The sequence below is a fragment of the Nicotiana attenuata genome, chromosome 8, assembly GCF_001879085.1.
Source record: "Nicotiana attenuata strain UT chromosome 8, NIATTr2, whole genome shotgun sequence".
Classification (NCBI taxonomy): Eukaryota; Viridiplantae; Streptophyta; class Magnoliopsida; order Solanales; family Solanaceae; genus Nicotiana; species Nicotiana attenuata.
The window spans coordinates 19,295,469-19,321,018 of NC_031996.1; positions in this window are offsets into that span (position 1 = coordinate 19,295,469).

Consider the following 25,550-nt stretch of genomic DNA (forward strand, 5'->3'; position numbering starts at 1 on the left):
CCTCTGTGGATCTTCATGAGATAGCCCCACATACTGCCCTGTGGACTGAATCAGTTGTACCATGTACTGTTTGAGTTCAAAATGCCTTGTGATCTCAGGCTTCACAATAGCCTGAGTCATATTTGCAAGACTGGGCCTTGCGGCTTCTATCACTGCACGCTCTGCATTACCTGCCATCTCTATTGGTTGTGGTTGAACTACGAAGTCCAACTCTCTTTCTATTCTAGTTCTTGCTTCAACTTCTCTCCTCACTCTGTGAAGCATTCGTTCAATTTCAGGATCAAGAGGAAGGAGATTGTTTGCACTTCTACTCCTCCGCATTCAAGAGAAGAGCCTGTGTTAACACAAACAAGGTAGACTGAAAATTAAAACTTGAACAAATAACTAATAAAAGCATAAGTCAGCAAAGTAGCTAATTTTTAAGTCCCCGGCAACGGCGTCAAAAACTTGTTGCTCCCAAACGCACACGCAAGTATACGTGGTCGTACAAGTAATAAAATGATAAGTCGAGTGTCGAACCCACAGAGACTTATATTAACTACTCACTAACTCACCAATATTGTTATTCCGTCAAGCTAAATTCGAGTTCAAAAGTTTAATTATACTATACTACAATTCTAAGTAATGGCTAAATTATCAAGCAGTAGAATGTTTGTTATGTATTCAATAGAGATAAGTATTCCAGGGTTGTGATCGATTCACCATTAGTATTGTGTTCTAATTAACTCTCCCTCTCATGCAATTCACTCATGGTTGCTAATTAATCGATAATTGCTCTCATAGCCTTCTCCCGAAGTATTACTCGCCTATTCAAAATAGATTAACGCCTATATTCTTATGAAATCAATCTATTAAGAATGCATTAAGATTACGATATTTAGTTAAGCACGGTGATTAGGTATATTCCTATCCTAACCACAAATCCGCTCCCCCTAAGGGTTAAGATCATGCTCTCTTCAATTCTTCTCTAATCTAAACACGGCTTTCCCAAGCATAGCATAGATAGTAAATAGAACCTAACTGTTGGCCAGACAATTAAGCAATTAAACACAGAATTGAAGAAACAACCATATATTGGTGAATTATAATCAAGGTTAAGCTAATATCAAACAACAATATTCATGGCTAAATCGCAACCCCAGAACAATGGGTGTTTAGCCACTCATGATGTAATCAAACAATTGCATAATTGTTGAATCAATTGAAAATACTAGAAAAGATGAAGAAATATGAGATTTCTATGCTTCCTCACGATCCCGTGTGTGTTTTTCCTCCAAAGTGGCGTCTCCCCCTTCACAAATAAGTTTAGTCTTGCTTTTATACGTGTTGGATAGGTCTAGGGCAGAAAAAACCTTGTCCCGGGCGAAATTGGAGAAAATTCACGTCACCGGCGCCCTGGCTAGCGCCAGGTGCCCTCCACGGTGCTCCAATATTTTTAGCTACTATTTTTGGCGCCACAGGTAGGGCTGGGCGCCACCTGTGGCACCCAAATTCGCAAGTTTCCCGGTTTCGTTCGTTTTGGCTCTAATTTTGCACGTTTCGCCCCCAATTGCTCCCGAATCATTCCTACACATAAAAACACTTCAAATTTATATAAATCATCACATTTACCATCCCAAATTTATGAAACAAAAGTAGAATATGAGGCGATATACATACAAATATATATATATATACTTTAAGCTAAACATCATATATGCCATAATTTTTCTGCTCCTGGGACTCCACAGCAAAATGAAGTTGGTGAACGAAAGAATAGAACATTGGAAGAAATGGCTAGGACCATGCTACTTGCTAGTAAATTGCCCAATAGGTTCTGGGCAGAATCTGTAAACACTGCATGCTACATCATAAATAGGTGCATGACTAGACCTCCGATTGAGAAGACTCCCTAGGAGTTACTTACAGGGAAAAAGCCAAATATATCCCACCTTAGGGCATTTAGATGCAAGTGATTTGTGCATAATAATGGAAAAGACTCCTTAGGTAAGTTTGATCCCAGAAGTGATGAGGGAGTATTCTTCGAATATTCTTCACATAGTAAAACTTATAAGATTTATAACAAAAGAACTATGCGTGTAGAAGAAAGTGTACGTGTGGTTTTTGAAACCACAACCTAGACTGAAGTTGCACCAAAGGAAGGAACATGTGATGGAACATGTTCTTCCACCTAGGGAAACTTGATAGGGGGAGAAGAACTGATCCTCAAACCTTGAGGAACCTTCCCATAAACCTGTCCCTCAGCAACAGAACATTGAAGGAACATCTAAGAGAAACCAGCTGGTTGTGAAACCTTACAAATATCAATGTTCTCACCCCATTGGGAACATAATCACTGATCTAACCTCTGGAATCAAAACCAGATCTTCTCTGAAGAACCTATGTGTTTTTTACGCTTCTATATATGTTATTGAACATAAAAATATTTCTGAGGCTTTGTAGGATGCAGACTGGGTGAATGCAATGCAAGATGAACTCAACCAATTCGAGAGAAGTCAGGTTTGACATCTGGTACCAAGACCCAAGGACAAATAAGTAATTGGCACAAAATGGGTCTTCAAAAATACACTTGATGAAGATGGAACAGTTATAAGGAACAAGGCAAGATTGGTGGTTCCAAGTTTTAGTCAAGAGGAGGGCATAGACTATGATGAGAATTTTGCTCCAGTTGCAAGATTGGAAGCAATTTGACTCCTTATAGCCTTTGTTGTTTACATGGAATTCACTCTCCATCAGATGGATGTCAAGAGTGCCTTCCTCAATGGCTATCTAAAAGAAGAAGTGTTCGTCAAACAACCTCCTGTCTTTGAGAGCAAGGAATGTTCTGATCATGTATACAAGCTTGATGAGGCACTTTACGGGCTCAAGTAGGCTCCAAGAGCATGGTATGAAAGATTATTGAAATTCTTCCTTGAGTATGGCTACAAGAGAGATAAAATTGACAATAAAAAAGGTAAAGGTCTTTTGGTAGTTCAGATATATGTTGATGATAAAATCTTTATAGAAACTATAGAAAGTTAAGTAAAGAATTTGCTAAGCTGATGGGGAGTGAGTTTGAAATTAGTATGATGGGTGAGCTTAATTTCTTTTTAGGCTTACAAAATAAATAAATTTCAAATGTATCTATGATCCATCAGCAAAAGTATGTGAAAAGAGCTGCTTAAAAGGTTTAAAGTACAAGACTCAAAGAAATTGACACTCCTATAACAACAGCCACAAAACTAGATTTAGATGAACCTGGTTCATCTATTGATCAGAAGATGTATAGGGGTATGATTGGCTCTTTATTATATCTAACTGCTAGTAGACATGGCATTGTTTTCAGTGTAGGCCTTTGTGCTAGATTTCAGGAAAATCCAAAGGAATCTCACTTGATTGTTGTCAAGCGGATCTTGAGATACCTAAAAGGCACCACTGATTTTTGCCTATGGTATCCAAAAAGGTAGTTATTTCAACTTAGTGGGATATGCTGATGCTGATTATGCAGGTTTTCTTGTGGATAGAAAGAGCACTTCAGGTATGGCAAACTTTCTTGGCTCATGTCTCGTGTCTTGGGCCACCAAAAAGAAAAATTGTGTGACATTGTCTACTATTGAAGCTGAGTGTATGGTTGCTGCCTCATGTAGTGCTCAATTATTATGGATCAAACAGTAATTAATGGACTTTGAAGTTGATGTAGGTTGTATCCCCATCTCTTGTGATAACACCAGTGCTATTAGTATGACCAAGAACCTGGTTCATTGCAAAAGAACTAAGCGCATAGATGTTAGTCATCATTTTTTGAGGGACAACTACGAGAAGGGTTTGATCACTGTGGAATTTTATGCTACTTACAAGCAAATAGCTGACATCTTCACAAAATCTCTTAGAAGAGATCACTTTGAAAGGAACATGTTAGAATTAGGGATGATTAAGATCACCTAAAAGGAACCGGTTCTAACTCAATAATTCATTAGATAATTTATGAATTTTGTAAATGATTAGATTAGATTATGCTCGGTCTCATTCTTTCACTAGTATACTCTTGTGCCATGCGCTAAAATGTCTCATTAATCTCTAATGATATTATCTTTATTTTCTTGAAAAATTCAGACTTACACAAGAGAACTCTCAGTGAAATATTTTGAAATAATTGTATTTGGATCATGATAAAAAATAGAGTTCCATTTAGTCCCAATATCCTTCAAGTTTATCTGTTACAAACGAACCAGTTTCACCAAATAGGAGTCTCACACGCCATAATTGCCTAGATTCTAGGGAAGAGTCCAACGTCTTTTAAAACTGACTTTCCTAGTGTGATTAGACTTCTGAACTTCAAATAGCAATTGTTACCCACTTAAACTCTCCTTCTTTAAATTGATTAGGCTTAAACCATTTCTTCATTTCTAATTTTCCAGCCGCCATAATTCTCTCTATCTTCTTTCATCTCTTCTACACACATATCTCTTCTACACACATCAATGGCCAACCCATCTAAAAATCCCTCTTCACTATCTAATGAATCAACACCTGCACCTTCGACCATACTTTCAACCACACCTATCTCTTAGAAAGGAAGGTTTAATATACTTGCTCATAAGACAGTCGATGGCAGTGAACAAATCAAGAAATTAAATGAGCAATTGAAAGCAAGCTAGGAAGAGGAACCCCCAAAATTAGAAGAATCTTTTAAGTCTGCTACTGAGGGGGAAAGAAACTATTTCATTTGAGACAGAACAGGTAACCTCTGGCCTAAATATTATTTCTAAGGTCATTTCTAAAATGGCTGAAAACTTGGAGAACAGGTTTGTTCTAGTTGGAACGATTGTTGGGGTAGAGACTACAGAGTCTAGGATAGTTGGTGGTAAAAATAAAAAAAGAAAAAAGAAAAAGAGAGTGAGGGTGTTCAAGGAAATGTAAGGGGAAAGGGAATATGAATGGTTGAACCTTCAACTACTCATGTTGGGTTGACCGAGGAAATAGGGGCGATGGTGCTATGGAGTGAGGAAGTTGTTGAAAAGGAAGAAAGTTGGAGAGAAAAAGGAGGTAGTGGATCTGGTGACGCTAGTGCAGCTGAGGAGATGGTTAGGTTGAGGAAGAGGTTCCAAGCCTGTTCCATCTGAGAAGGAAACCCTCGAAGAGTTATTAAAAAGGGTGTCTGATAGTTACAATCCAAAGAAAAAGAAAAATTCAGAAGTTAAAATCCCTGGAACTGCAAGGGCATACAAAAAGAGAAAGGTTGCCTCTTCTTTCCCTGTAGAGACTCCTCCTACAAGAGGAAGAGATACAAGGAGTCAGAAGAAGCAGAGTGAGGCTGAGCTTGAAAGATCCTTAGAAGAGAATAAAAGAAAAGTTGCTGCAAAGGGAAAGAAGAAAGTGAGTGAACATGTTGAGGCGATTAAGATTGAGGAAATGGACCTGGTCCGTCACGATAAAGATGAGACAGAGGAGATAGAGGTTGTGACTCCAAGAGCAAAGAACAGAAAGACTTCCAAAAAGAAGTTCCCTTCAAAGTCTGCTGCTACAGAGCCTTCTGTCTTGGCAAAAAGAACCATGTCTGCCAGAAAATCTAGGAAAGTGCAAGTAGTGGAAGAAGAAGAAAGTGAAGAAGAAGAGGAAACTGATGAGGATCAGGACAAAATGATGAAGTTTGGGAAGAGAACCATCTTGAAGGGTAGAGTCCTCAGGGACTTGGAGGAGGAATGAGTGGTGATGTTGCTGGAGAAGCTTGAACTTCAGGGATGGAAGGATGGCAAGATCACCAGTGTAGTGAAAGGGGTGACTGTTTTATAGGTGACACACAAACGCTGAAGTTAAGCAAGAGTTAGAGCAAAATAGCAAGGCATATTGCAAGCAATTCCTGTGTGTTTCAAGTGTGCGAACCTAAGGCTACATGAACCAGATAGAAAAATCAGTTCCAAGTGTCCGTCTTTTATTCTAGTTCAATTGTAGTAGGGCTTTTGAGTTGTACTTTTCAACTTTATCTAGAAGCATTTGTACTACGTACTTTGATTTGTAGTATTCAAGTTAGAGTTAACTTGAAGATTATCGCAACAGCTCGAGGTTGGTTGTCACAAAGGGTTAGAGGTAATCCTTAGGTTTACAAGAGTTTTGTAAATGATATTTTTGGCTCAGTGATTTAGTGAAGTGTTGGGAAAAATTCTACTAGGTAGTAGGTCGTGTTTTTTCACCTTTTGAGCCAGGTGTTTTCCACGTAAAAATATTGTGTTCTTTACTTTTGCATTTATTTTTCCGCAACTGTGGTATAAGGAAGACATAGAAGAAGCGGATCCTTCTACAATCTGTGCACACAAAAAATTGGACACCACACAAATCACCCTCTCTTGTGTGATGTTGATATGTAAACATTAGAGTAATTTGGTTTAGATTATTTACTTAAATTTTTCAATATTTTGTTAATTAATTTAATTGATAGCAATTGGTATTAGTTGTTGTTGACAAGTTCACGTTTTGGGTCAATAATTGCGTGATAATTCAACAAGAGGTGTATACATTAAAATGCTTCACTATCGATATCCAAAGCTTTAGAATTTGTGAGTGTTAGCTTTTAAACTTTTGTATACATTAATATACTTCAAACTTTTTCTTAAAAACTGTTTTATTTGGAAAATTCTACGATTACGTAATCAGAAAATTCTGTTGCAAAAAGAAACGTATTTAATATTTTCAACTGCAAAAGTGTATTAATTGTCCATATAAGGGAAAAGAAGACAAAATTGCAATTTCTTATTCTTCATTTCGTTTGTTTATCAAATTATGTAATGTGAATTTGAGACAAAAATAACTGAACTGAACTATTGAAAAAGTACGAAAATTGAGCTAATAATTAATGAGATCAGATAATTGAAAGTGAACGATAAAAACTATATAAGACAAAATAAATAATTGGACAAAAAGCTATTTTTTTTGTATAGTTTTTTAAAAAAAAATAAAATATATAAAAAACATAATAAGAGACTTAAAAAAGTGATTTCGGAAGACTTAGTAAAGACAAACAACAATTGAGCAAAAAAAGGGATATGCTTAAAGATCTACTAGCAGATCCCATCCCCACCATATCACATCTTTAGCTATAAAGATTAGCTTAAATTCATCCTTCAAATATGGATAAAGAAAAACCCCACAATTCCCCCTCAATGGTATTAATCAAATCTGTCATTGCTATTTTTAGAAATTTTTATTTAGGCAAAAGCCTCATTAAGTAAACATTTTCTCATTACCCGGAAGGATTGTAGAGGGATGGATAAATCCTTTTATAAAGAGCACTTTCCACTATAAAGAGCCTTACGTGGCGTGAATCTGAATTAGCCGGGGCGTCAAAGCGAGTACTAATCGCCGGATGGATAAAATCCTTTTATAGAGAACACTTTATGTGGCATGAATTTGAAGTAATCGGGCCCCCAAAGCAAGTACTGATCGCCGGACGGATAAAATCCTTTTAAGAGAACACTTTACGTGGCGTGAATCTGAATTAGTCGAGGCCTCAAAGCGAGTATTGATCGCCGGATGGATAAAATCATTTTATAGAGAATATTTACGTGGCATGAATCCGGGGCCTCAAAGCGGGTACTGATTGCCGGATGGATAAAATCCTTTTGTAGAGAACATTTTACGTGGCGTGAATCTGAATTAGTCGCAGTCCCAAAGTGAGTACTGATCGCCAGGTGGAAAACAAAAAAAGCTTTTTCTTATTCGATTTAAATCATATACACTAACAGCGAAAATTGTTTTAATATTATAAATATAATTTAACATGTGATAGTCGGTTAATTATTGTTTTTATTATGTTATTAGTTAATGCCAAGCTTATAAAGATTTACTTGTAATTATCTTATAATTGGTATGATTGTATAAATACTTTACACTTCCGTAAGTGCATAAAACTTAAACTCTTGTTATTTCATTTTCAAGATCCTCAAATCATGCTTATATACTAATCATTAATAGGTTTGATGGGCCTAATTAGACCTCCACAAGTAACGAATTATAGTTAGTGATGTTGGGTTATCTTCTTTAAAATACCATTATCAATCAAAATCACACTGTTAATGGAAGTTAACATCATTTAAAATCTTTTTAGATGGTCAAAAAAGTTAGTAAAATTAATGGTCAACGAATCTAATTGAAAAGATATTTCTATCTAAATAAATCATTGTTACTTCATTAGGCACTCAACAACTCAAATCAAACCCATTATTGCGCATGTAATCAAAAGATTCTTCTAATTATTATTCACAAGTCAAAATTTGAGCAAGAATCCATAAAGTATATTATTACTAATTTTGAAATCGCGTGTTATATTTCTATAATTAAAAAGGTTACCACCAAGGTATATAGTGAAATCGTAAAAGTTCTTTCATATTCAATTAAAGATCTTGGTTTCGAGCCCTAAAAATAAAATCTATTTGGTAGGAGAGTGTTAAAACCCACTATAGTGGCCAGTGGTCGTAAAAATAGCACGGGCTAGCCAATTTTCGAACTGGTCATTCAAAAATAGGCAGCGTTTGCAAAGTCATTAAAAAATAGCCATTATTTTGCTGGAACACGGAAAGTTCCAGCATAATATACTGGAAATCGGTGCAACAGTGTATGAACTTCCAGCATATTATGCTGGAACTCCAATACGCGGAAAGTTCCAGTATAATATACTGGAGTTGGAGCATCGATGCTCCAATCTCCAGTATATTATGTTGGACTGGTATATTATACTGGAACTCCAGTATATTATACTGGAGTATTTTTCCGGATTTTGAACAGGGTTTTCGTCCAGATTTATCTTTACATGAAAATTGGCTAAATTTCGACTACTTTTGAAACTATGACTATTTTATAATGACCACTTTTAAAACTGCCTATTTTTAAATTTCTTTATTAGGTGAATCTAGATTAGTTGGACACTAGATAGCTATACCCTAGAAAAATTGTAAGAACATTATTATGACGTCTTCGGATATCTAACAATAACCTTGAGATTAATTAAATGCGTATAAACACAATCAACTAAATGACATGAGCCGAGAGTTTATTTGAGTCGATGGTATATCGGAAATAGCCTATTTACCTTCACAAAGTAGGGATAAAATCTGCGTACGCATTACATTCCTCAAATAATTTTAGTTGTAGGATGAAGTCATTTCACTAAATTGACACAATTGCTTTATCCATTTAATTACCTTTTACTTTTCTGACTTGTATGATCTTTCTTGAATAACAATACTAGCTAGTATAGTGTTCAGAATCCAGTATCTTTTGTATGGTTACATCCATTCTGAAATATGATAGGAAAGTACATGAAATAAATTTTTTAATTTTTGTATAGTTTTTCAAAATTTGTGATGAAAATTGTGTGGAGTACAAGAGTCCAAAGCTAACTAACTTTTACAGATAGCAACTTTTTGGATACTGCTAATTGATGTCTGCATGGCATTAAATTTTGCCATATCTTTTATTTTATAGTTAGGGAAATGCATGAACTTTTGTAAGTTAATTTTAACGATAACCATTAATTGTAATCTGATAAAAATAACAACAAACCTAGAACCATTTTATATAAAATATTCAAATATAATAAAAAGTCTTAATGTTGTTAATTTAAAGGAAAAATTATCAAATTTGCTCATGTATTGTCAGAAATTGAGCAACTTTATTTTATTTTTTAAAAATATTTTAAATCTTACCACCGTTATAAGAAAAAAGTTTTGCTTTTGTCTTTGACCCCTAATGAAGCTCCAAGTTGAAGTATAACAGAGGGTAATTTTAAACTATCGTCAAAAATAAAATAGATAAATATAAACTTTTTTCCTCGAAATATTTTGACACGTGAACTCTATCCATTTTACGTTGAGATTCCATTAACGATAAGGAAAAAATGAGACATTTTATTAACGACAAAGATATGAGTAGACTCAAAATATAACAAAAAATAAAATTAAATACTAATTTCGAACAATAGAAAGACAAACTTAGACATTTTCTCTAGTTTTAATTCATAGAGGTTACCTTAAAAAATTGTGATGGGATGGATTGGAGCACTACATCCTTATTCAAATATCATGGGTTCGAGCATGAGATATAAAATATAGGGAGAGTTTTTTCTTTAATGACCTTATTCAATGTGAATCAAGATTATTTGGAGTTTCTATCCGAAGCAAAAAAAATAAAGAAAAATGTATATTTTTAGTCGTTCTCAGAAATAATAGCCGATAAAGAATATAATTTTTGTATATATATGTATTATCCCCCACAGTATGGGTATGTTGTTGTTGTTGTTTTTGTTATTTTATATACAAAGAACATATATTTTATATACTTTTCGACAACATAAAGACCAAGTTAGAGCCCGTTTGGATGGGCTTGTTGTAAGTGACTTTTAAGCCAAAAGTCATAAGTTAGGAATTCTAACTTTTTGCTTTTGGCTTATTTTTTATCATTTTAGCTTAAAAATAAGTGTTTAAAAACACTTTTTTACTTTATCCAAACACTACATTAGATGTTTTATCTAACTTTAATTCATAGAAGTTACTTTCGAGAATTGAGATAGAATGAATTGGATCACTATATCGGCAGTTTGGTGCACTAAGTGTGACGACCCAAAGGGTCATCGCCGGATTTCTTCCTATTTCCGTGCTTCCGAGGCCTTGAAAACCTCGCTTTTAGTTGCCTCGATTTGCATGCGCAGTCCGGGCGCGAAGCTGGAAAGCTTTTATGTTGAAATATGTGAACTTTGTGAAAAATTTGAAGAATTTTGATATTAATATTGCTAAAGTTGACTTCGGTCAATATTTAGGGTAAACGGACCCGGACCCGTGATGTGACGGTCCCGGAGGGTCCGTAGATAAATATGGGACTCGGGCATATTCCCGGAATCGAAATCCGAGGTCCCGAGCACGAGAAATAAATTTTTGAAAGAAATTATTTTTCTGAAAATGATATGGAATTTTGAAAAGAAAATGAGTTAGAAAATATAGGTATCGGGCTCGTATTTTGGTTCCGGCGCCCGGTACAGGTCTTAAATATATGTTAAGCGCTTTCTGTGAAGTTTGGTCGAAATCGGACGTCGTTTGATGTGTTTCGGACCTAAATATCTAAAGTTAGAAGTTTAAGAAGTTTGAAATGAAAATGATGATTTTGAGGTTTGATTCATTGATTTTGATGTTATTTTGGCGATTTGATCGCTCGACTAAGTTCGTAGGATGTTATTGAGTTAGTGTGTGTGTTTGGTTGGGAGCCCCGGGGGCTCGGGAGTGATTCGGAGGTGGTTCGGGGTAGTTTTACACTTAGAAAGCATAGCAGATTTTCTGCAATTTTTGCACAGCAAATCCCTTCTTCGCGTTCGTGTTCCAGTCACGCGTTCGCGAAGCTTCAATGGTCCCTCTTCATCGCGTTCGCGGACAATATCCCGCGTCTGCATAGCCCAGGCTTCCCCTTCACCGCGTTCGCGAGTCCTCTCTCGCGTTCGCATACTAGCCAGTCCCAGACCCCAGCCCTTTCTTCTACGCGTTCACGATGCCTTAAACCATCCACCCTTCGCGAACGCCGCCTCATTCACGCGAACGCGAAGGGCATTTTTGCCCAGCTAATTTTTAAGTTCAAAACAGAATCAGTAGCTCGGGATTTAGCCATTTCTTCACACGAGCTCCTCTCTCTAACACTCTATAGGCGATTTTGAAGAGCTTCTTTCTCCATAGCCTCTTAGGTAAGTGTTCTTAACTTCTTTCCCTCTTAATTCCTTCAACTAATCACTAATTTCCAAGCCCTAAATCATGAATTCAAAGTAGAAAATGGGGGTTTTGGGTAGAGTTAGGGCTTTGGGGATTTTGGGTGATTCAACCTCAATTTGGGGTCGAATCTTGAAATAAATTATATATTTGAACTCGTGGGGTTATGGGTGATTGGGTTTTGGTCCGAGCCTCGTGTTTGGACCATGTGGGCCCGGGGTCGAATTTTGGTATTTTTGGAAGAATGATCGGAATTTCATTTCTAGGCTATGGGATTATGTTTTTGAGCCCTTATTGATATTATTGAACTAATTATGCCTAGATATCATTGTTTCGGAGTTGGATTGTAGAGGAAAGGCGGTATTAGAGAGTTGATTGCTATTCTTGGACCGAGGTAAGTGTTTGTTCTAACTTTGGCTTGAGGGAATAAGATTATGATGTTATTTGCTACTTGCTAAATGTGGAGTACGGTGTATAGGCATGGTGACGGTTATCTATGCACCGGAGTCTAGCATGACCGTGAGTCTTAATTGCTTTTAATTCGAATGATGTGACACAATNGGTTATTTGTGAAATATAATGAGGGATATATTGCAGAAGATAAGCCTTTTAATGGGCTCTTTGTCTGACCCGAAATTGCCTCTTTTTGGGCTATCATTTAACCAAGTAGGTGACCCACCTACTTGTCACCTAGCAGCTTGTGCAGTCTCGCAAAAATGTCTATATCTCTCTACTCCAATGTCGTATTGATAAAAGGTTTAATGCGTTGGAAACTAGACTCATAGATCTTCAATTTGGTGGGTAGATCATCCCGTAATTCCTAGTATTTTGGGAAAAAAGCTTAATAACATTTGACCTAAAGTTTAAGTAAAACTATGAACTTAAGTTGCAACAACTCTTGTCGACTTTTGTTTCATAACTCGTTTGACTTCAAGACTATGATACGGATATTTTATGATTCATATACCTTAAAATACGACCTCTTGAGAGTATTAAGCACCCCTAGGTTTACCCAAAAATACGGCTGACAATATCCTTGATTCGTCTAACTTCTAATACTTGTTAACCACCCTTATACACCTTTGTATCATTTAAGACCAATAGGATTAATCTCTTATCATCTCAAAGATAATCTCTTCATGGATTTACGTCGACAACCTTATGGCATGAACTAACGTATGTGAATATGGGTTGTAACAGCCTACCACGTGATATTATGAAAATGGGATCGAGTGGTACGCCTACCACGTGATATGAGAAAATGGGATCGTGTTGCACGCCTGCAACGAGAGGAAATTGAAACAAGTGAAAGTGGTTTATTTTTCCCCTTATTTTGTGTTAGAAGAGATCAGATGTAGCTTCTTTTGTTATCCCTGATATTCTGGGTTATTTGCTACCCCATAAGTATGTTCCCCCTCCCAGCTTTAATTGTTTACTTTCCGCTATTACTTTGTTGTACTTGTATATATATATCTGCTCAGGTTTATCCGGTAGTCTGGTCTAGCCTCGTCACTACTTCGCCGGGGTTAGGCTAGGCACTTACCAGCACATGGGGTCGGTTGTGCTGATGCTACACTCTGTGCATCTTTTTGCACAGATCCAGGTGTTGGAGCAGCATTTGAGTAGTAGTAGCATTCTGGGAGCGAGCTTTCAGTCCAGGGACATTCGAGGTAGCCTTGCTGACGTCCGCAGGCCCGAAGTCCCTTTCTATCTTATTCAGTTTGTTATCACTTGTACCGAAGCAGACAGGGTTATGTTTTATTCAAACCTTGTATTTAGTATTCTCTAGACGTTCGTGAGTATTGTGATACTAGTCTTGGGTAGAGGATTTTGTTAAACTTCCGCAATTCCTTCAGTTAATTATATTTGAGACTTCCGCTTTATCATATTATGCTTTGTTTTCATTAAATGGACGATAATTGCTAAAAGAAGTAAATTAAGTTGGCTTGCCTAGCTCCTATTAGTAGGCGCCATCACGACTCCCGAGGGTGGGAAATCCGGGTCGTGATAAGTTGGTATCAAAGCTCTAGGTTACATAGGCCTCACAACTCACCGACAAACTTAGTAGAGTCTGAGGGATCGGTACGGAGACCTCTGTATTTATCCCCAGAGGCTACAGAGTTAGGAAAAAAACTTCACATTTGTTCTTTCTTGTCGTGCGGTTCTGTTTCTCAAACACCAATTGAAATTCTACTCTGTTCTTTCGCAGATGGCGAGAACACGCGCGTCCTTATCTACCGCTCAGCAGTCCGAGTCCCCAGTAGCAGCCCCAGTGGTGGAGCCTCAGGTCGATTTGGAGGAGGAGGTCCCAGCCCCAGCAGTCCCGGTGGGCCCAGCTCAGGTCCCAAAGGGGTTCATTGCCATCCCAGTTCTTCAGGACGCTCTAGTCCGATTGGTAGGCTTCGTGGAGGGTGTCATTTGAGCGGGTTTGCTTCTAGGAGTTCAGCCAGCGGTGGTAGGTCAACCGGGTACAATGGCTCAGGCCGGGAGTGAGATCACTTTTTAGGAAGCGGCCAATGTGGACCGTAGAGTGAGGTGGTCCTGCCACAGGGAGGCGGTCGTAGGTCGGATAAGAGGCCCCGTCATGCAGGCAGGTTCAGTGGTACCTCGTCTGGAGGTAGAGGTACTTATGGTAAAGGCCATCCTCCGAGGCCCTTTCAGTCAGCTCCCCGTGTCACTCATGGTACTTCAGGTGGTCATTCAGGTCGACAGGGTCAGCCTCAGTTCCCTCAGCTGCAGCGTTCGTGTAGATGTTATGAGTATGGTGAGCATGGTCACAATAGGAGGGTTTGCCCGAGGTTGAGGGGTGCTCAGCCGCAGCAGACGAGGTCTTGCCATGCTTGTGGTGATCCGAGGCACATTGTCAGATATTGCCCTCGAGTTTATGGCAGCTTCCAGCATCAGAGTTCTCGTGCTATGATTCAGGCACCGGAGATTCCACAGCCTGCCCAGCCAGCTAGAGGCGGTGGCAGAGGTGTTAGAGGTGGAGGTAGAGGTCTTAGAGGTGGAGTTCAGGTCGCCAGAGGTAGAGGCCAGCCAGCAGCCAGGCCAGAGGCTGAGTCTTCAGGTGCAGACATTACAGGTACCATTCTGATTTGTATTAGAGATGCTTCAGTGCTATTTGACCCAGGGTCTACGTATTCATATGTGTCGTCCTATTTTGCACCCTACCTGACTATGCCTAGTGATGCCTTGGGTATTCCTGTTTATGTATCTACACCGGTGGGTGATTCTATAGTGGCCGACCGAGTTCATCGTTCTTGTGTGGTAGTGTTTGAGGGTCTTGAGAGCCGTGTCGATTTATTGTTCTTGGACATGGTGGATTTCGACATTATATTAGGGATGGATTGGTTGTCCCCGTATCATGCTATCTTTGATTGTCACGCCAAGACCGTGGCCTTGGCTTTGCCGGATTTACCCTGATTGGAGTGGAGAGGGACCCCAGGTCATGCCACCCGCAGTGTTATCTCATATGTGAAGGCTCGACGCATGGTCGAGAAGGGGTGTCTAGCTTATCTGGCGTATGTTCGCGACTCCAGCTCAGAGGTTCCTTCTATTGATTCTGTTCCTATTGTTCGGGAGTTCCCCGAGGTTTTCCCTTCAGACCTGCCGGGTATGCCGCCCGACAGGGATATTGATTTCTGTATTGATCTGGCCCCAGGCACGCAGCCCATTTCTATTCCGCCGTATCGCATGGCCCCGCCAGAGTTGAAGGAGTTAAAGGACTAGTTGCAAGATTTGCTAGAGAAGGGTTTTATCAGGCCTAGTGTTTCTCCTTGGGGTGCGCCAGTGTTATTTGTGAAGAAAAAGGATGGATCGATGAGGATGTGCATTGATTACCGGCAATTGAACAAGGTGACGATAAAGAACAAGTATCCACTGCCGAGGATTGATGATTTGTTTGACTAGCTTCAGGGTGCAAAGGTGTTTTCAAAGATAGACTTGAGATCTGGCTACCATCAGCTGAGGATTAGGGCATCCGATGTCCCTAAGACAGCATTCCGCACTCGGTATGGGCATTATGAGTTCCTGGTCATGTCGTTTGGGTTGACCAATGCCCCAGCAACATTCATGGATTTGATGAACCAAGTGTTCAGGCCATATTTGGACATGTTCGTGATAGTCTTTATTGATGATATTCTGGTGTACTCCCGCAGCCAGGAGGAGCACGAGCAGCACCTCAGAGTGGTTCTTCAGACTCTGAAGGATAGTCAGTTGTATGCTAAGTTCTCGAAGTGCGAGTTCTGGTTGAGTTCGGTTGCATTTCTGGGTCATGTTGTATCAGCAGAGGGAATTCAGGTGGACCCGAAGAAGATTGAGGCAGTCAAGAACTGGCCTCGACCAGCATCGGCTTCAGAGATTCGGAGTTTCTTGGGGTTAGCAGGTTATTACCGCCGGTTCGTGGAGGGATTTTCATCCATAGCAGCCCCGATGACCAGATTGACCCAGAAGGGTGCCCAGTTCAGATGGTCGGATGAGTGTGAGGCGAGCTTTCAAAAGCTCAAGACGGCTCTGACTACGACACCGATATTGGTTTTGCCCACAGGCTCAGGGCCTTATACAGTTTATTGTGATGCTTCCCGTATTGGACTTAGTGCGGTATTGATGCAGGATGGCAGAGTCATTGCTTATGCTTCGAGGCAGTTGAAGATCCACGAGAAGAATTACCCGGTTCATGATCTAGAGTTGGCAGCCATTGTTCATGCTTTGAAGATTTGGAGGCATTACCTATATGGTGTGACGTGTGAGGTGTACACCGATCACAAGAGTCTTCAGTACTTGTTCAAGCAAAAGAGTTGAACTTGAGGCAGCGGAGGTGGTTGGAGCTATTGAAGGACTATGATGTTACTATTTTGTACTACCCGGGGAGAGCCAATGTGGTGGCCGATGCTTTGAGTAGGAAGTCCGCCAGCATGGGTAGTCTTGCTTATGTTCCGATCAGCCAGAGACCGCTTGCTTTGGATATTCAGGCCCTGGCCAATCGATNACTATTATTATGTACTCTCCCCTGCCGGGATATTTGGGCTGTTAGCTGTACCCTTGCCGGGTTAAAGTGTTATGTTGTCGAATTCCCCTAATGGGGCCTTCTTTACAAAGTTAGATATTTTAAATTATAATATGGGATCGTGTGGTAAGCCTACCATGTGATATTATGAAATGGGAGCGAGTGGTACGCCTACCACATGATATTATGAAATGGGAGCGAGTGGTACGCCTACCACGTGATATTATGAAATGGGAGCGAGTGGTACGCCTACCACGTGATATTATGAAATGGGATCAAGTGGTACGCCTACCACGTGATATGAGGAAATGGGATCGTGTTGCACGCCTGCAACGAGAGGAAATTGAAACAGGTGAAAGTGGTCTGTTTTCCCTTATTCTGTGTTAGAAGCGATCAGATGTAGTTTCTTTTGTTATCCCTGATATTCTGTTTTATCTGCTACCCCATAAGCATGTTCCCTCCCCCAGCTTTAATTGTTTACTTTCTGCTATTACTTTGTTGTACTTGTATATATATATATATATATCTGCACAGGTTTAACAGGTAGTCTGGTCTAGCCTCGTCACTACTTCGCCGGGGTTAGGCTAGGCACTTACCAGCACATGGGGTCGGTTGTGCTGATGCTACACTCTGTGCATCTTTTTGCACAGATCCAGGTGTTGGAGCAGCATTTGAGTAGTAGTAGCATTCTGGGAGCGAGCTTTCAGTCCAGGGACATTCGAGGTAGCCTTGCTGACGTCCGCTGGCCCGGAGTCCCTTTCTATCTTATTTGGTTTGTTATCATTTGTACCGAAGCAGACAGTGTTATATTTCATTCAAACCTTGTATTTAGTATTCTCTAGACGTTCGTGGGTATTGTGACACCAGTCTTGGGTAGAGGATTTTGTTAAACTTCCGCATTTCCTTCAGTTAATTATATTTGAGACTTCCGTTTTATCATCTTATGCTTTGCTTTCATTAAATGGACGATAATTGCTAAAAAGAAGTAAATCAAGTTGGCTTGCCTAGCTCCTATTAGTAGGCGCCATCACGACTCCCGAGGGTGGGACATCCGTGTCGTGACAGACAACAAAATTATTTAAAGTACGCTAAAAATGGATTAGTTTATTGTTTAAATACATACCATTCAATATTCCTTCTAATTTACTCATCCATTCTCATTGGTTGATGCCACAAATTAAACCTTTTCTGTTAATTAATATATTCTCATCTTCCTCTTTAACTGTCCTCCTATTACAATATAGTTCCTTTGGATGGGATGTAGAGACCGTATTTCCACTATTCCTAGGTTAAAATATCATGGTATAGCCAGTTTTCACACTGGTCAAAGAAAAATAGCCAGCGTTTACCAAGTCAATGAAAAATAGCCACTATTTTGCTGCAACAGGGACCGGTCCAGTATAATATACGGGAGTTCTGGTGCATTTGTGTACGAACTCTAGCATATTATGCTGGACCGGTATACTTTGCTAACTCCTGTAAAATTTGCGGGAGACTGGAGCACCAGTGCTCCAAACTCCAGTATATTATACTGGACAATTATACTTGCTGGAACTCCCGTAAAATTTGCGGGAGTTCCAGCATAGTTATCCTGGAACTCCCGTAAAATTTACGGGAGTTCCAGCATACTTATGCTGGAACTCCCGTAAAATTTGCGGGCGTATTTTTCCGGATTTTGAACAGTGTTTTCGCTCAGATTTAAAGTGGCTAAATTTCGATGACTTTTGAAACTTGGCTATTTTTCAACGACCAGTGGTAAATCTGGCTATTTTTGAATTTCTCCCTATTCCTAGTGTAGCTTAATTTAATCTTTACATCAATATCCCTTCCAACAAACAAATAAAAATCTTTCTTAACAACCCATAAAGATTGGGACGAATTATCAGCCAACATGCACAAAATTAAACATTAAATTTCGTAATTGTCAGTAGCTTTCTTTTGGTTATGTTAGAGAGCCAAAATCTAATCTATAAAATATGATATTGAAAGAGACGAAAATTACCTCTAAAAGATCTGCGTATAGATGTTTTGTGTTGCAATAGAGTGAATACAATGAAATTATTTATATAGAGGCAACATGTGTTTCATGCGTGGGATATTGTTATGGGTTTGAAACCCAAAGCATATGGGATTCTACTATTGTTCCGTGTAATTGTCCAGGTACAATTAGTATAGTATTAGAACTTTACATTCAATTATAATTTTAAAAAAGTTCTATCATTAGTTGGTATCAGATTCCCAAATATTAGGCAAATTCGTATTAGATATTACTATTGTATATGGAATTATCTTGTTGACAAAATGTAAGGTTATAAAAGTCGATCAATATTTTAAAGATATTTTTGTCATTCAACATTTAGTATAAAACATTCGTGCTTTTATAATAAATATAAATATAGATATAGATTTGTGTGATATCAAAAAATTTGTACTAATTGACATAGTATACTAAAACACATAGATATTTGTGCACGTAAAAACTTTTTTATAAGTTAAATCATCTCTCTTGTTGATGATTGAATGTTCTTTTCAGCTGCAAATCCCCTCCTCCCCTATGACTAACAAATCGTGTAATCTGCATAATTGTTTTTCTTCTTTTAAGAAGCTAATAAAAAATCAAGCAATTAAGTTTTACTATAGTAGTCGCTGACAAAAAAAGGAGTATAATTAAGAAGAAATCTTTAACAATAAAAGGAAACATAAGGTCCGAAAAGGCTGGTTTAAATAATTAAACTCAATAAGTAAAAAGAAGAGTAACACTCTTATTGAAGTATAATTTATTTGTCACATAGTTTACACAAAATGGTAAACAATAATTTCTTGGGATATTAAGAAATTTCTTCCTTTTTCTCTCTAAAGGAGGATAAAGAAATGTGAAACGAGTACAACTGAGAATTATGTGGAATGTGTGAACTGTTAAGTTTTATTATGGTAACAATATAACTTTATTTAAGTATGGTAAAAATATAACTTTATAAGATTATGTTAATAATATGACTTTCTAACTTTTTAATTGGAAAATGATATATTACAATTTCGTGAATAATTATTTCACAACATAATCACTCGGTAAAAGTTCTCTATGGACACATAAAGAAAAAAAATAAGACCATGATTTGGTTGATGAAAAACTACTCCGTTTGGGGAGCTAATTTAGGAATTAGGATCTAGCACATATTCTATCCAATCACTATTTAATAATTTTCTGTAAAAATGATCTCGATCTCTCTCAATAAATTTAATTTGTATTTACTTTCTATTTATAGTTAGATCTCTCTCAATATTTTGTTCGAATATTTTCAGTAAGAAATTAACTGACCTTCTAAAAGAGTAACAATTAAGTTTGACTTTTGCTATTCCGTCAAATCTTTAATGAAGTGTCCATATTAGGATTTTAATAAAGATACTCTAACTTGTATATAAAGACAGAGGGAACACACAGAAAACTCACAAATCATATTACGTAACTACTCTTTGTTTTTGTGATTGAAAAATGGCAATGTCCTCAAAAATCTTTTTGATCTTCGTCGTTCTTATTGCTATTGTAACAGGTATTCTTTTTTTTTTTTTCTACAATAAAATGTTATACCCTAGTAGTTATTATTATTTGTTTTTTTATAATACTGATAGTCGAATTAACTTGTGTATACCAAAATATTGTATTTACATACTTTCATGACAGTATTTTACTATCGCCAAGTTTTGTTTGGAATCAATTTTTCCTGTTATGTTATAGTACTATATAAGTATTTTACTATAGCAGATCTAAACAAATCATGTCGTTATAGAAAAAGTTTACTGTATTTATGATCCGACTCCGATATAACTGTCTCTCTGTGTGTGTATGGCAGTTTGTGTAGCGCAAGGACGTTGTGGAGAGTCATGTACGGAGAGCTACAAGGGAATATGCAGAGATCATCGAAGTGATAATACATGCAAAGCTTTTTGCACTGAACGATTTGGACCTCTCCAAATTTGTGAAGCAAAATGTGTAGATGAGGACGGTTTCGTTTATTGCCAATGTACCCTTAATATAGACGCATGTCCCCAAAAGTGAGGAGGTCTTTTTTTACTTTTTTTTTAATTCCTGAGATTAGGGTTATATTTTAATTTACGATCGATTTATAATTTAGATTACAAAAAGAGGTTTCTTCTTTCTTCTTCATCTTCACCACCGTCTTTATTGTTATTATTATTATTAGTAAGGGTAAAGTGGTGTTCACTTCAATTGATGAATTTCGGTTTGAGCGTGTTTTAGAACAATGATTACTGCAACACTGAATTTTACCTCAAATAATAAAAAGAAAAAGGGCCTCGTACAAAAGCATACTATAAAATAAGCATTGTATTATTTGTGAGTAAATTGTTGTTTTGCTCCTTAACTACTTATTTTAAAGTTGCCAAATTTATCCATGACAACCTTTTTCATAGTATTTCTACTTCCCGAACTAATTTTTTCAAGGCTAGACAAAAAGTTCTTTAGGAGTTTCGCGTCCAAAGACATATCTAAATTATTAATATTTTTTTAGTAAAGTTATGTGAAAACATATAATTAGAAGTACCTTTCAACAATTTAAAGTTCAATTGGATATATCAAGCAAGTCTGTATTTCAATTTGGCTTTTGTAAAGCCATATAATGTCATTGTAAAAATGTTGCCCGACGTAAGTGTATGGGTCAAAATCTTGTTGAGAAAGTTGGGTGTGGTAAGATTGTAAGGTGAAAAGACAGTGTTCCGATTTGGGCGGATAGGCCGAGGTCGACCAAGCCCAACAACGAGCAGCCACTGAGCGAGCCGTAAAGGTCGAGGTCGAGTAGCGAAGAGTAGGAATAACGGATAGTGTAATCTTGGAACTAGTGACAGGAATATTCTTCTGGATATTCTCTTTGTTGTACTTTTTAGGATTTTTAGAAAATATCTCATATAAATAGAAAGATAGAGAGAAGAAAATGTACTGGTGAAAATGAATATTACACGTGGATATATATATATATATATATATATATATATATATATATATATATATATATGGCTGATGTGGCAAGACACGTGAATCACTAAGAAAGTGACAGTTGGAGAGATGCATTAAAAGAGGCACGAGTCCAAATAGGTACGAGCAAATCACCTACGAGATAAAAGGGGTACGGTCGCTCGAGTCTGAATTGTTATATGAAGAGACACCGGCAGAATGAATCTAGACAGTAAAGAAGGGAGATTCATGAATCGTTAATTAATGTGCATGAATGATCATAGACGTTATAGAATCTTCATGAACGGTTACGATTGCCAATTATAACGTCTTATTAATATCATTAATGTTCATAATGATTCAGTCATAATAGGGAAGAAATGTTGTACTTATAGAGTCCTATATAAGGGAAGGCGATTTCACTTGTAAAGGGACGTTCTGATTATTATTGGAATACAATTACTTTCTTTTGCTTTCTATTGATCACTTTGCTATTTCACATTCTAATTTCCTTTCTTATCACTGATAGAATATAGAATTTCTTGATTATCAGTAGCCCGAGTACTTCTAACAATAGGCTTTGACTGAGAATCTAATTGTTTGGTTAAACAAATTGGTTCCGTTACCGGGAATCTGATAATCTTTTCACTATCCAAATTTATTTTTTTGTCAAAAAGTCATGTCGACCGGTAATGACAACAACCAACAAAACCAGCAAAATCAACTAAACCAACAAAATCAACAAGAGAATGAAACTCCAATCCCTTCACCCCAAAATTCTCCTCAACACTCCCAAGAAGGGTCACCTGACAGATCAACATCACATGTGAATGACCAACAAGAGGAAGATCAAACTACTGAAGATGCATTGAAGCAACTAATTGCAGAACACGTCAACAAAAGCTCTTCAAGCTTTTGTTAGTGGGTTGCCAACTGTACCACTAATTCCACCTCTAAATAACACCGCAACCATAGAGAATCCACGCTCGGGACTTGCTAATTCAGGCAGTGGAGGAACTCCCAGCGAATCTCGCGATGGAAGGTCAGGTATTCCAAATAGTTCTGATTTACAAAGTTTAGTACTAACTTTGCAGAAACAGTTCAAGTAACAGAACGATCGCATAGAGCAGATACCTGGTGTACCACTCGTGATTAAAGGAGTGGATATTGATAAATATTCTCAACAGCCTTGAAAGCCAAGTGCCGCTCCCTTGCCTATTCCAAAAAAGTTTAAGATGCCCAATATTCCGAAGTATGATGGGACAAATGACCCACGAGATCATGTAACTGCATTTACAACTGGCGTGAAGGGCAACGACTTGACCAAGAAAGAAATTGAGTCGGTGCTGGTAAAAAAATTTGGCGAAACACTCACAAAAGGAGCATTGACATGGTATTCTCTTTTACCAGAAAATTCTATTGATTCTTTTGCTGAGCTTGCAGATTCATTTATAAAGCACACTCGGGAGCTCAAAAAGTTGAAAAGTGGATGGAAGACATCTTCAAAATAAAACAAGGAGATACGGAGCTACTCAAGGAATTTGTGGATAGATTTCAGCGTGAAAGGATGATGCTACCGCGTGTACCGAATAGTTAGGCTGCCATGGCATTTTCAAGTAACTTAAATGAAAAAAACTCAGAAGCCACGAGAGACTCAAAGAAAGTTTATGAGAATTCCCTACAACAACTTGGAATGATGTTTACAACATGTATATCACGAAGCTGCGGATAGAAGAAGATAGTATCACTCAGTCACGGGGAGACGAAAGAATAAGTTTGAGGCGACCAGAAACTGAAAAAAGGTCCGGTAAGAATAGGTACGAACCTTACATGGGACCAGCAGGAAGGGATTCACGTTCTAAACAGGAGAACCCGAGGAACGATTCCAGATCAAGGGACAGAGATGCGGGTTCGTCATCTAAGTTTGGAAAGGAGCGAGATACGCGGGACAACAACATTAGTACAAAAGGAAAGATTGGTGGTTACAGTTTCAATGTTAGCACATCTAAGTTGGTAGATGTTTTAAGAAGCATAGGAGATAAGGCTCGGTGGCCAAAAGAAATGAGATCGAACCCCAGCAGAAGAAACCTAGATTTCTAGTGCGAGTTTCATAATGATCACGGTCATAAACAGCAGATTGCAGATTGCTACAAGGTGAAGTAGAGCACTTGTTAAAACAAGGTTATTTAATCGATTTGTTTAGTGAGAAGGGTAAGAAAGCATAAATGAAGAATAGACAGGAGCCACCAAAACCTCCATCACCAAAAAGAACGGTTAATGTGATTAGCGGAGGAGAGGGGGTCAACTGTATGACATATACGGCTGCAAAAAAGGTGTCAAAAGTCACAGTTACCCACGGAAAGCGAGTTCGCCAAGTTTTGGAAGAAGACAGTCTAACATTTGATGATACAGACGCAAATGGCGTGATGATCCCATACAATGATGCACTGGTAATATCTTTACTTGTACATGATACTAATGTGAAACGAGTTTTGCTTGATCCAGGTTGCTCTGTAAATATCATTCTTTTAAGAGTGGTAAAACAGATGCAAGCTGTTGACAAATTGGTACCCAAAGCACGTACCTTATCTGGATTTGACAATTCAAGTATTGTTACAAAAGGGGAGATAGTGCTCACCACATTCGCAAAAGGAGTAGTCAAAGATACGAAATTTCAAGTGATAGATATGGACATTGCGTACAATATGATCCTCGGCAGACCTTGGATTCACGAGATGGATGATGTTCCGTCTACTTTACATCAGGTTATTAAGTTCCCTTCGCAATGGAGAATTAGACAAATTCGTGGTGATCAACAGGCTTTTAGAAGTATCAATTCAGTGGCAGATTTAAGCATAAAAGATGACGTTGCAGATGAAAATAGCAATTACAGAATTCAATTGAGGATTTAACAACAGAAACCTCAACTGGAGATAGACAAATGGATGTGGACTCAAGGCCTGATACTATTCAAGATCCAAAAGAGAACGAAAACATCAAAACAACAATTGAGGAACTCGAAGTTGTGGTACTGTTTATACATTGGCTGGACAGAAAAGTTTACATCGGAACCAACCTGAGCCCAGAGATGAAAGGTAAGTTAATTGAATTCTTAAAAGCTAACGCAGATTGCTTTGCTTGGTCGCATTCAGATATGACAGGTATACCACCAGAGGTGATGACCCATAAGCTGAATGAAGATCCAAGATATCCACCTGTCAAACAGAAGAAATGAAAGCAAGGATCTTTCAAAAATCAGGTGATTCAGGATAAGGTACAAAAGCTTTTAAAAATTGGGTCTTTTCGAGAGGTAAAATTTCCTAATTGGCTAGCTAATACTGTAGTGGTGCCCAAAAAGAATGGTAAGTGGCGAGTTTGTGTAGATTATACTGACTTGTATAAAGCTTGCCCTAAAGTTTTTTTTCCTTTACCACACATAGATCAACTAATTGATGCTACTGCAGGACATGAATTATTGAGTTTTTTAGATGCCTATTCAGGATATAATCAAATAAAAATGGATCCTTTAGATGAGGAAAAGACTTCCTTTATTATAGACAGGGGGACTTACTGTTATGAAGTCATGCATTTCGACCTAAAGAGTGCTGGAGCCACGTACCAGAGGTTAGTAACGAAGATGTTTCAAGAATATCTGGGAAAAACCATGGAAGTATATATCGATGGTATGCTAGTCAAGTCAACACATGCAGGGGATCACATCCAACATTTGTTAGATACATTTCAGAATCTCCGTAAATTCAATATGAAGTTTAATCCCAAAAATTGTGCATTTGGCGTGTCTTCAGGTAAGTTTTTAGGTTTCCTTGTTTCTAACCGAGGAATTGAAGTAAATCCAACA